Below are 12146 nucleotides of genomic sequence, written 5' to 3'. Positions count from 1 at the left end.
AGAACCTTTTTACAGAACAGCTATAGCCTCATTCTGCTAAAGCTAACATTTAAACTAGCCTTGGGTTCTAGACGCTCTATTCTCAGGTTCTAGAATCTTGAACTAAGCTATAGTTAAAGAAAAAGTGTAGAAAGATAAAAATATAAATAATAAATAAAATTAAAATAGATAACATAAACAATAATAGGAAACAGAAATGTAAATAAATTGAACTGAAACAGAAATTAAATTATTTTGAAAATTGACCTCATATTAATGAACCTGCTGATTAAGTGGTTTGGTATTAATATAAGTATGCCCCTCATCATAAATGCAAATATATTAGCCATAGGAGGTTTTTAACTGCAACACTTCTGCTGCCTCTCAGCAAACAGTTGGGCAGGCGGCCAGTCCCAAAGATATGAGATATCAGACAGGATACGCTCGTGCCAAATCAAGCTGAACGGGCGTGTCTTTGTCAGAAAAGCGAGATTTTGCTCTGGCTTGAGACTAATCCTGGATTATAAAGTGCATATCTCCAAATATGTTTGAAATATGACCTTCATGTCGCCACAACTTGCCAAGAAATGAAATGAAAAGAGAGAGATAAAAGACACTGGTTTGTCCTTAAACCCCTAAAGCCCAGCTCAAGGCAACTGCTCCTACAGTGAAGCTCATCAAAGACCTGTAGCCTTAAATCAAAGCAGTTTCTAAGTTGGACCACGTATCTCCAGGATTCAGACAGCTTTGCTGTCACGTGTCATAAATTTGTCGGTTATGAGATTCTTAAGATTGCAGTCCACAACAATAGTTACCAATATTGCTGCACATGTTAAATGATTTGTGATACTTACATTAACTAGCTGCTATATGAGAAACTGCATACCACCACACAATGGCCACTTTATTAGAATCCCCTGAATATCTGCTGACTTGCCTCTATCTGTAGCTAATTGGAGAAACTAGAGAGGTGTTTCTAGCAGTAAGGGTCCATAATTAAACTTCATTATTGTGTTGCTGCCACCTCCAGGGTGGGCACCCAATGATTCCGGGTAGACTCTGGACCCACTGCGACCCTGAACTGGATAAGCGGTTACAGATTATGAATGAAGGAATAAATATTGTGGTGCTATTATTGCCATTTATATCAGCTGACCTTTTTCATTGCGGTCAAATTAGGATGACCATGTCCCTACAGAAACAGGAGCTGAAAGAGTGTGTGTAACAGTGGAAAAAGACATTACTTTGCTATTTCAGTATCTCCAGATAATGAAGTCTGTTTTTTTTTTTTAAACACTACGTAAATATTTGAGAGTGGAAATGACTGTGGTGCATGGCATTGTTCCTGTATGTAGACATATGACTGTGTGTATGTGTGTGGAAATATCATCAGTGATTCCACTTTATTAGCATGTAAGTGACTAATAGTGTCATTTAGACACTATATTCTTTTTTTATTTGGGGGGTCAATTTCCAAAATAATGTGATCAAGACATCAAAGCTGTATTTTATGTCCTTTTCAAAACATTAGTCAGTGGGAATCTGTTAGCTGATGTGATAGACTAGTTTGTGTTCTCCAGGTGTGTTGAGCAGTTTAGTGATGTGAGCATATATTTAAAACAGTCTTTGGAGCTTCCACAACTATGTTTTAGTTCTTCACCCCCTAAACAGCACAATATCCACAAAGGAAGTTGTGTGCATGATATGGTTTGTGAACACCTCATCTCAAAATTATTGGATGTTGCAAGTTGTGTGTCCAAAATGCAAACCTCCTAAAAAAGCTGAAGTCACATATAAGCTGACAGGATGTGTGCAATACTTTACTATTTCAGTATCTCAGTAATGAAATCCATTTTTTAAGCATTACATAATTATTTGAGAGTGGAAATGACAATGGTGCAGTGTTATTCCTGTATGTAGATGTATGAAGGTATGTGTGTGAGTGTGGAAATATCATCAGAGATTCCACTTAATAAGTATGTATGTGACAAATAATGTAGAGGAGTGTAATAGATGAGGGGAGGTTTGTTGTAATAACCACAAAGATGTAATAATCTAATTTTTCTTCATCCAGACTATACCACAAAGTGTTTTGTTTCATCAGTCCACAGAACAGAATCTCAAAACATGGTTTTGAGCATATTGGAGTCGACTTCTCTCACACATTTGGGTCAGCAGAAGTGTGCAGTTTAGAGTTTGGGGTAATTTAATAATTCAATAATTCTGAGATTGCAGTGAAGAAATAAAAGTGACATTTTGTGTTGAACTTGGAGAAATAGCTCATTATATTAGTGTTGTTGAGCTATTAAATTGCTTGTTTGATTAGTTTATTGCCATTAGCTCAAATTTTCAAAATGTTTGCAATAGAGGTTGAATAATTATATTTGCAACTGTAGCAGTTGTTTTCATTTCATTTACATTTATGCATTTGGCATACGCTTTTATCCAAAGCGACTTACAAAAGAGGATCTAACATTCAAACTACAGCACAAATTATACAAAATACCTTACATTAAGTGCAATATTCCAGGAAGTAATAAGTGCATTAAAGAAAGACATTCAGTGCAAAAGTTACTCTCGGAAGAGCTGGGTTTTCAAGGATTTCTTGAATGCGAAATATGATAGCTTGATTCCTTTTTTTATTCTACAGCTCCTGAAGACCACTAGCAATCCGCTTGTTAAGTCGTGACGTTTCGACGTTGTGAAACGTCACATCCGGGTCCAAACTGCTCCTCAGTATGGCGAAGTTGGTGATTTTGCAGCTAGATTTACCACCAAATCTATTGAGTTTCGGTACTAATCTTCTTATAGTAGATTATCGCCAGTAGCATGACTCGCTACAAAACAACTGTTCTGACCGTGAGGGGGAGAAACGGCTCTCTCCGCGGCTCCTGTGCTCCCAGAGACGGAGCAGCGCAGTCAATCCTCATGGTAGCTCAAACACGAGAATGAGCTGTTAATGTATAAATTGTGCAGCGAAAGACACACATTTGCTTCTGTTTACCTTTAATTTAGGCCTTTTTCTGAAGTCCTGAACAGAGATTTCAGAATTGATTGAGACATTCAACACACACTCAAAGAGTAAACCCACATCTTGTGAATGTATGATACGGGACCTTGTGAGCGATTGGACCCGGAAACGGCGAAACGTCACGCGTGGCGTCACATTCAAGAAGCAGATAGAAGAGCTTGCTTGGCTGTCTGGATACCACAGAAACCTGATTGGCCAAGTTTCCATTCAGTGTTCCAAGATACTAACTCTTATTCCTTGTTAAACTGTAGCAGTGATGGTTTGCTACTATTGAATTTTCATCATCATCATTTTCTTCTCCGCTTCTCCATTTCAGGGTCGCGGTTATTGAATTTTTACTTAAGAAAATGTTTAACTAGTTTAGCAATTTTTAGTCAATTAATATACCTCCCAAGTACTAAACCAAGTAACTGATCTGTCCTGTGTTGTTTCTGGCAGATCACCACAGCCTTTATTTGGTTCTGGGTGCATGCTGAGACGGAAACTTAACTTAACTTAAGTCCAGCATCAACACCATTTAAAGACATAATGCTACTAAAAGGAAGAGGAAAAAAAATCATCAATACAATTTCCTGTTTTCCTCTCGAATGGGTTGATGGTTCCCTTAAGACCTGATAACACACACACACTAACTCAAACAATCTCTCACGCAGCTGGAAACATTAGGCTTAGGAGGAAGTAACAGCAATGTTAACACTAATAAAGTAAACATGCTAATATACCTCAAGTGTACAAACCCCTTATCTGTGTCATCTGTCTTCTCACCTCTGGTTCATCCATCCATCCAGTCATCCCTCCATCATATCATACATTAACAACTATTCATATCCGCTAACACTGTCTGGTGTTGTGTTTTAGTTACTGAGTCCACGCAAGCAGCTGCTACACTCTAGCACAATGTGCTGCTTGTATATTTAGCCACTGTGTTCATTTCCTCTTCTGTTGACTTGGGAAAATACAAACAATGCAATCCAACAACCCACCCTCCACAACAGCACCACCTTCAGCACTAACCGCCCTAACAGACCCCCCCTCCCCACACACACACCCTGACCTCATCCCACCAGAGCCTGTGCCTCCCGTCCACCTCCTAAGGTTTTGCTTTGAGAATGAAAGCTAAGGCTGATTCACAGAGTCTGCCACTTTTCCATTGTTTTCCCTAGCCAGAAAATTCCCAACCAGCTCCTGTACCTACTCCCTTGTTCAATGTCATTAGACATAATCATTGCTCCCTTGAAATCTCCCCAAAAAAGCAACCTGGCATCACACCAAAAACGCTTCTAAAGTATATAGAACAGTTTACCCAAGTAAAACATCATTAATCTCAAATATTCTACTTGATCTCCTACTGTTTCCATAAGAATTATTGTGATCTCCGATAAGTTAACTTGCTAGGATTTGCTAGAAATGCTGGGAATGCTTAAAGATTACTGTTCATTTTAATGATGGTAAAGAACTTCATTATTTCTTTTTGCCAGGCCTACGAAAATAAATTCAGTGTAATATAGGAGATGAATGCTAATACATTTTTTGGAAACCTTTTAATTCACAATATTTGTTAGCCAAACATTAACTCTTTATCAGTGATCATAGCTTCACGTTTGGACAAATGCTCTATAGGGGATATAGCAATGTATATGTGTAAATTACTTGATATTCCATGTAAGAAATTATATATTCAAATATACAGCAACATTATAAAAACTCCCTTTGTCAAACAGCATTTACTGAGTACATAGACACCAAAGAAATTAGTGATGGAGGCTGGAGCAATGAACTACTGCCTCAGAGACCAGACCTTAACATCTCTGAATGTGTTTAGGATTATTTGGATTGTAAGAATCAATATATGCAATGTGGTCAAAATATCCATGAAAAAACTTTTTGAAATTGAGAAGCTATAATCAAGGCAAGGTGCTGACATTGTACTAAGAAATGTGATTTCTTTCTGCTTTGGTTCTTTAGCTTAAGTATTGATGGCTTGTAGTTTCTGGCTGTATTGAATTGAAACTATATAAATTGTGGTCTCTGAATTTTGCAGATAATTGTAGGATTGATACTGTTACATGCACTCTGTTTTCAAAGTATAATATAATATCATCATTTATAACACTACATTAATCATACATAAACTTGTTATAGGTTTTAAGCCTACATAAGCATCTGTAAAGTTTTATTCCAGCACTTCAGTTCTTAAAGTCTTTACAGTGAAACTGGCTGAAACAAGCTTTACAGATTGTGCCAGGTGTCACTGAAAGCAAATGAAAGCAGTAATTTTTAAAATTTTACCAGTAAGGGTGTCAAATGAATGTTTTAATTCCCAAATTATTCCCAGACCTTTCAGTCAACCACAGCATGTTTTTCCCTGCCCGAGGTTTACTGAAAAATTCCATGAGAAATTCAGATTCCTCCACTCACCTCAAGACACTGGAAGGGAGGAGGGAGGAGAGAGCAAGGGATGAGAACTTCAGACAGATGAGCAGAGAGAGAGATGAGCCTTATAAGTAAGGAGGAATTTTGGCAGGCTGGTGGGACGAGGGTGGAGGATGAGGAGAGTTGTGGGTAATTGTCTTTATCAATCCAATCAGACAGCCAGACAGTCTTTAATTTACACCAGTAGCTCAAGACACATGATCTCCTCTGTCTCTCTTTCTGTTTCTCTTCAAATTGTTAGCTGTGGATGTCCTTCTTCTTTCTGTCTCAGTGCCTTTCAAATCATCAGGGATTGGTCAGCCAGCAGTTGCAAAGACTGGGACTACGAGCAGTTTCATGAAAACGATATATTCATTCATTCATTCATTCATCCTCCATAGCTGCTTTATGCTGTTCGGGGTTGTGGTGGGTCCGAAGCCCATCCAGAATAACTGGGCACAAGGCAGGAATACATCCTAGACAGCCCATCCCAGTGCACCTGTGGACACTTCTTCATGGCCAATCCATCATTTTTGTTTGTTTGATTTTTGTTTAGGAAGAACACACTAAACGTATCACAAACAGTCATTCAGTGTGGGGTTCAAACCCAAGAACCCTCTTAAATTTCAAAGTCCATGCAAAAAGTTTTAATTCCAAGTAATTTTGGAGCATTTACTATTGGTTCGTTCATCATGAAATGTTCACATAGTATAAAGGACAGTTGCTGTGTTCAAATGTTGTAGTAAACAAAAAAAATGGAGATACATAATTTTTTTGGACAGCAATGTTATACACAACACATTACAAAAACATTCACTGCGTAGGTTGGAAATATTATGTGAATGTCTAGTGCCATCTGGAATCAAGTGGAGATAAGAACTAAAGAAAAAAAAACATTTCTAGAAAACACAAAGAATAACTATAATTTGTTAATTCAACAGACATTTATTTTACAGACAATAAGAAAAATAAAAATGTTTCATTATTTTCAGTGACAAACAAATTCTGTTTGTCAAACATACACAAATTTATAACCTGATGCCTGCAACACACTTAAAAAAAGAAAAAAAAAAAAAAGAAAAAAGTAACTAAGACTGAAAATAAATGGCCAATGGTGGAAAACCCCACTGATTGTGTAATACCATCAAGCCTTTAGGTGGGATTTTTTGAGAGACCTTCATGATGGACATAGCCACATGGGCTCCGGAGTACACTGAACAATCACTATCACTTAGCACAGTTCGCAGCTGCATCAAGAAATGCATCTTGAAACGTGTTATGCAAAGAAGAAGCCGTATATTAATTTTGTGCAGAAATGCTGGAGAGTTCTCTGGGCCTGACAATGGAAATGTGTTCTGTGGTGAGATGTGTCCATGCATACAATTAGTATTTTCTGTTACTATTAACTATTAAAAACTATAATTAAATTGGTGATATGATCTAAAGATAAACATGCCCCTGTCCTAGCATTCACAAAATATATCTATGAAACTAATGCTCACTGGTATTAAAAAGCACATCACTGGAAACTGCATACAACCATGAAACACTTTTCTGATCTACAGGTTAATCAAGGTATTCTCCTGGTTATAATATATGGCTGATCTGAAGCAGTTTTGTTACAAAGAAAGTTCCAAATTTCCTCTTAGATCTTGTGCAGGCCTGAGTCTGTTACTGGAAGTACTTGCTTGAGGTTATTGCTGCCAAAGGTTTGAACACATTAAATTGTTCACTTATTTATAGCACTGATGTTTCATTAGTGTGAAAAACGAAGACAAAACATTAGGTGATTTAAACAAAGTTTATTTTATGTTCTAGCTTACATACTGTTTATTTTTGTGTGTTTTTGTCTTTCATTCTCTCTCTCTCTCTCTCTCTCTCTCTCTCTCTCTCCTCTCTCCCTCTCTCTCACACACACACAAACACACACACAAGCACAAGCACAAGCACACAGTCTCTCACAAGCAACTGGCAGCTTAGACACTAACAGAAATGCATTTAGACTGAACGCACTTCAGACATTACCAGCCGCCACCTCAACTGCGTACACACAGCCACACACACATGCAAATTCAAATACATAAGGTCAGGGGTCTGGTGCATTTTTTGATTACATCTTTACATCTCTGTACATGTTGAAACACAGTTAAACTGTTAACTTTGTGTAGCTAGGTGTGGAGCTAGAGCTAATAACAGAAATCATGATCTAACTGTGTTGGCTGAATTAATGTAGGAGATAATTACAGTTTTATTCCATTGCGTATAAAAAAAAGAACTATGCACACTTGAAGTTCATGTATCAACAACATGACTCTAAACTGCTAAGCTTCAAGCACAATTCCATTTATTTTCACTGAAATATCACAAGAAATCACAGTACAAATCTCTAAAAACACACTGCTTTATTTAGGAATCTTTGGTCACCTGGAAACACTGGCCTTCAAAAATCAACTTCCTGATTCCCAATTAGTCTCACTCATGTTGCAACTGTATAAATTCAACTGAGAGAAGACTCATTTGTAGGAGTATAAAAGAGGCAGAATGTAATCTGTTTCATGCATTTTGCAATAAATACATTTCTTTTGTGACCTTTTTGTATCCGCCCTTTTTTTTCTTGTGGTGTTTCTCATTGTTTTGCTACATACTACTTAAAATGCGTCACATTTGTGTTACATATACAGGTAGTATTGTAAATGCTGTTTTGGGACAAAGAACCCTATACTTCATCAAAATGAGACAACAATAGATTTTCCACACAGTCATATGCATTTGAATATGTATCATGGCCTCATTAAGCAAATCATACATATAGACGTTTGATGGTAGTGTTATGAATGTCTCATATCAGTGTATATTTGATGCTCTGTAAGAGTTAATAACTTTGGCTGACTCATGGCATTGGACATGGTAACCTTAAGTTCATGTGCAAATACTAATTTTGTTTCAGAGTTTTCTATGGATATTGAACAAGTGAGCATGGGTGCCCAAAATGTGTGCAGCTTACAGTAACTAAATTCAGTGATTATAAGAGGTGTCTAAAAACATTTGGACATATGTAATATTATATATGCACATGGGTGAAGATGGTGCCAATGAGGCAGTTTGCAATAATACAGTAATACACTATTAAAGGGAATGTCTACGATTGTGGTGATACACAGTTCACTCTGTTTGTTTACATCCAGAAGCTCTGCATCTTTTAAGGTATGTGTAAAGGGGGAAAATGACTTTTGTTAGTACAGTTTTTATCATTGTGTGAATTATCAATAAGCATGGATTTGCTTGAAACAATGTCACCTAGAAATAAGTCTCAGCCATAGACCTTTGGCCCAGAAGTTGTCAGAGTTTGACACTGTCAGTGCCTGAAGTTGTCCTCACTGTCAGGATTTTGCCAGTTGCATTCAGATTGGCTCTTTGCCTCATTCTACACATCATGCCAAAATAGCAGACTTGTGATATGTCCTTTTGCATGTCAGCCAAATTTCTTTTCCTGCAGTAGTAGACAGTTCATGGCCAAGTAAAATGATGAAAGGTACCAGAATCTCCCCAGAGAGTCTGGCAATGCAAGACAATGCATAAACACATTAGGCTGGTTTCAGGCATGCATACAGAATGGAGAGCAGCAAATGGTACGGAAACATCTTCTGAATTTTATAAAATGTGAATTTTATCACACTTGTTAATGTTGCCTTTAAGGCATTATATTACAGTATTTCTGCAGTACAGTACAGCTGCAGGTGATCATTCTCGGGTTAAGGTCACGCCCGTCTTTCACAACAACGTCTGTCATGTCAATCATTCATCGCATGCGGATATGAAAGGTCAGCAGCTTCATAAATAGCCCCCCGGAGACACTCAAATGCCCATGTCACATCCTGCTTCCAGAAAAGTGTGTGTATGAAATGTGTGTGTGTGTGTATGTGTTGCAACTACTGCCGCCTAATGACCCCTGACCTCCGGTGGAACATGTGATGTGTGATCCCTCGGAAAGGCAAGTGTGCGCCCTTAAACCTGATACAGAAGCAGAGAGAGAACCAAGGCAGAATACTAAAACAACTGCAGCTTTCTTGCTGAGTACATGGAATTTAGGGCCATTCAGAAAAAGTGAAATGCCATATGTTTAGATTTATATTGAATAAATGTAGTACTGTCCAATACTGAAAATTCTTCATGATTTTAATCAAAAAATGCATGTAAAAATTCTGAATATGTTTCCTCACAATTGGCAAGCTCTCCAGTCTGTTTGGACACTCAAAATCAGTTTATTGTGTTTACGAATCCCTAGTGTCCATAAACGAATATAAAAACAAAGGGGCTCAGGCCGATATGCTATGCTTTCTCTCTGTCTGCTCATGGCAGAGAAATAGCAAAGAGCCCTCCAAACTTTGATAATCATGAAAAGGTATGAGGATATTGCTTATTCCTGCTCCATAAGTGGTTAATATTGATTTATTTTTGATGTAGATGGAACTGACACTAAATTTGGAAAAGCAAGTTATTTGTAATTTGAGTTACAAATAAGTTTCTTTGATAATTCAAACAATGCATAAAACTTACAGACAAGTTAAACTTAAACAGGTACAAATCAGTTGTTTTTCTTTACAAACACACCATTCCACATTTAAACATGCGGAGCTTCTGAACATAACCAAACCAGAGATAACTACAGTTCCCAGGAATTGTAGACATTGCCTTTAAGTGTAATATATGTAAAAGATTGGAAAGAAAAAAGCACTACCCTATTAAGTGAAAACAACAAGATGATAAACCAATAAGTATGTACATGATCAGAGATACAGAGATATTTTTTATAACACAATCCTGACAGATCATGTGACACTTGATTGCACACAGATGGATTTTATTTCACTAAGCTTCTGAAGGTAATTGGTTACACCAGAACTTTTTAGGGGCTTAATAGCAAAGGAGGTGAATACATATGCACATGTACGGAAGCAAATCTGTCTCATCAGACTTTGAAATATTACCACCTTTGAATTATGTATCTGAATTTTTTTTGCACTGAAATTATGCATCTGAATATAATTGCTCTTGAATAGAACTCGTGAATTTTCAAGAACACATTTTCACTGTTATTATTCAAGTTAATAAATTCAGATGAAAAAATTCAAGCTCAAAAAAATTCAAACAATATATTTCGAAGTTGCTCAAATTCGGTAGACGAAATTCAGATACCGAAATACGAGTTACAAAAAATTCAAAGTACACATCCGGGACACCAAGGATAAGCAATCAATTCATTAGGATTTTCTTTTTCACCTTAAATGCTGCACTCGTTGCATTCTGTCGCCGCTAGATGGCGAAACACAACTTCCATACCGTGGAAATACTACATGTTTAGCTTCCTTCAGTAGATATTATCTCTTTATTTTCAAAGTGTCTCAAAAATCTGAAAGGCTCACTGAAGACACAATATAACAGACTATTGATATTCTTAAGATGAAGAAATTTTACTGTGGAAATTTTTGTAATGGCCCTGCGCTTGTTGTTGTAATGACACAAACTCGCTAACCATGCTGAAACAGGTTAAACTGCCATGTATCTGTCTTTAGATCAGATCAATTAAATGAACTATATTATATAAGACATATTAAAATACATACATGATAACATTTTCTGACCAGATAAATATCAGAGAAATTAAGTCCAAGCATCCAGTCAGGTTCAGAGAAATATTTTGAGCTCCAGTACGTCATGCGGTGCCAGAAATAACACTGGAGTGTATCACAAGTGACTTAAGAGCGTTATGTAATTTGAGTTGTTTTTAAGTGTGTGTGTGAGGATATAGGCATGCAGTTAGCATGTTGCTAATTGGTAGGGTCCTAGTTTCTCTTGTGTGTTAGCCAAAACAGACCTGTATCTACAGTGTCTACCTCACAAAACAAACACGTTTTAATGACTTTCCGCATTCAGGAAAAATGGTTATAAGCAGATTTTACAGCCATATAATATCAGCTTGCCAACATGACATGGAGACATATGGAGGACAACTCTTAACAGAAAAGAAAAAAAAATTGAAAAAGGGGTAAAACAAACAAAAAAAAAAATCAGCAAATATAGCAAACCCCAGAGCTCCTACGCAACGAGATCAGATGGGAAAAACAAAAGAGACTTTAGCATAAATCTTCTGCTGCTCATATGTGTCTCTTGAGATAAAGATCTCAGGTATCTCCTCTTGAGTTTTAGTGGAGATCTCAGAAAAAGTCACAAACTCTGCTCAGATTTGCCAAATGAACTAAACCCTACTCTGTCTTTTATCTATGTTTCTCTCTTGTGTCTCATGTCTTTATGTCTACAAAGCAACATAAGTGCAATAAATTTTTGCTCTGGGACACTTTCACAGATCCTCAGTCTCTATCCAGCACTCATGTATTTAGTGCTGTTTGCCTCATGTCTTGTTCTTTCACTACTTGCATCTGTACTTAACACTATTCCCTAAACAATACAGTATTTGTTATACAAAGTATTTATGCAGCATTTACACTGTATATTGTCGGTGTCCAATTAAAACATGTATCTCCCAAAATAGTAACTTTACAGTAGAAAGAAAAAGCCTTAACTTTCAATGAAAGTCAATTTAAAAAGATTTAATTTCGGAGTGTTTTTATTGGTCCATTTAATATGAAATTTTCACAGTATGAAGAACAGCTGCTGTGTTCAAATGATGTAGAAAACTATAAATCCACAAAAATGGAGATACATG

This window comes from Hoplias malabaricus, chromosome X2, assembly GCF_029633855.1.
Source record: "Hoplias malabaricus isolate fHopMal1 chromosome X2, fHopMal1.hap1, whole genome shotgun sequence".
NCBI lineage: Eukaryota > Metazoa > Chordata > Actinopteri > Characiformes > Erythrinidae > Hoplias > Hoplias malabaricus.
This window is presented reverse-complemented; position numbering follows the sequence as displayed.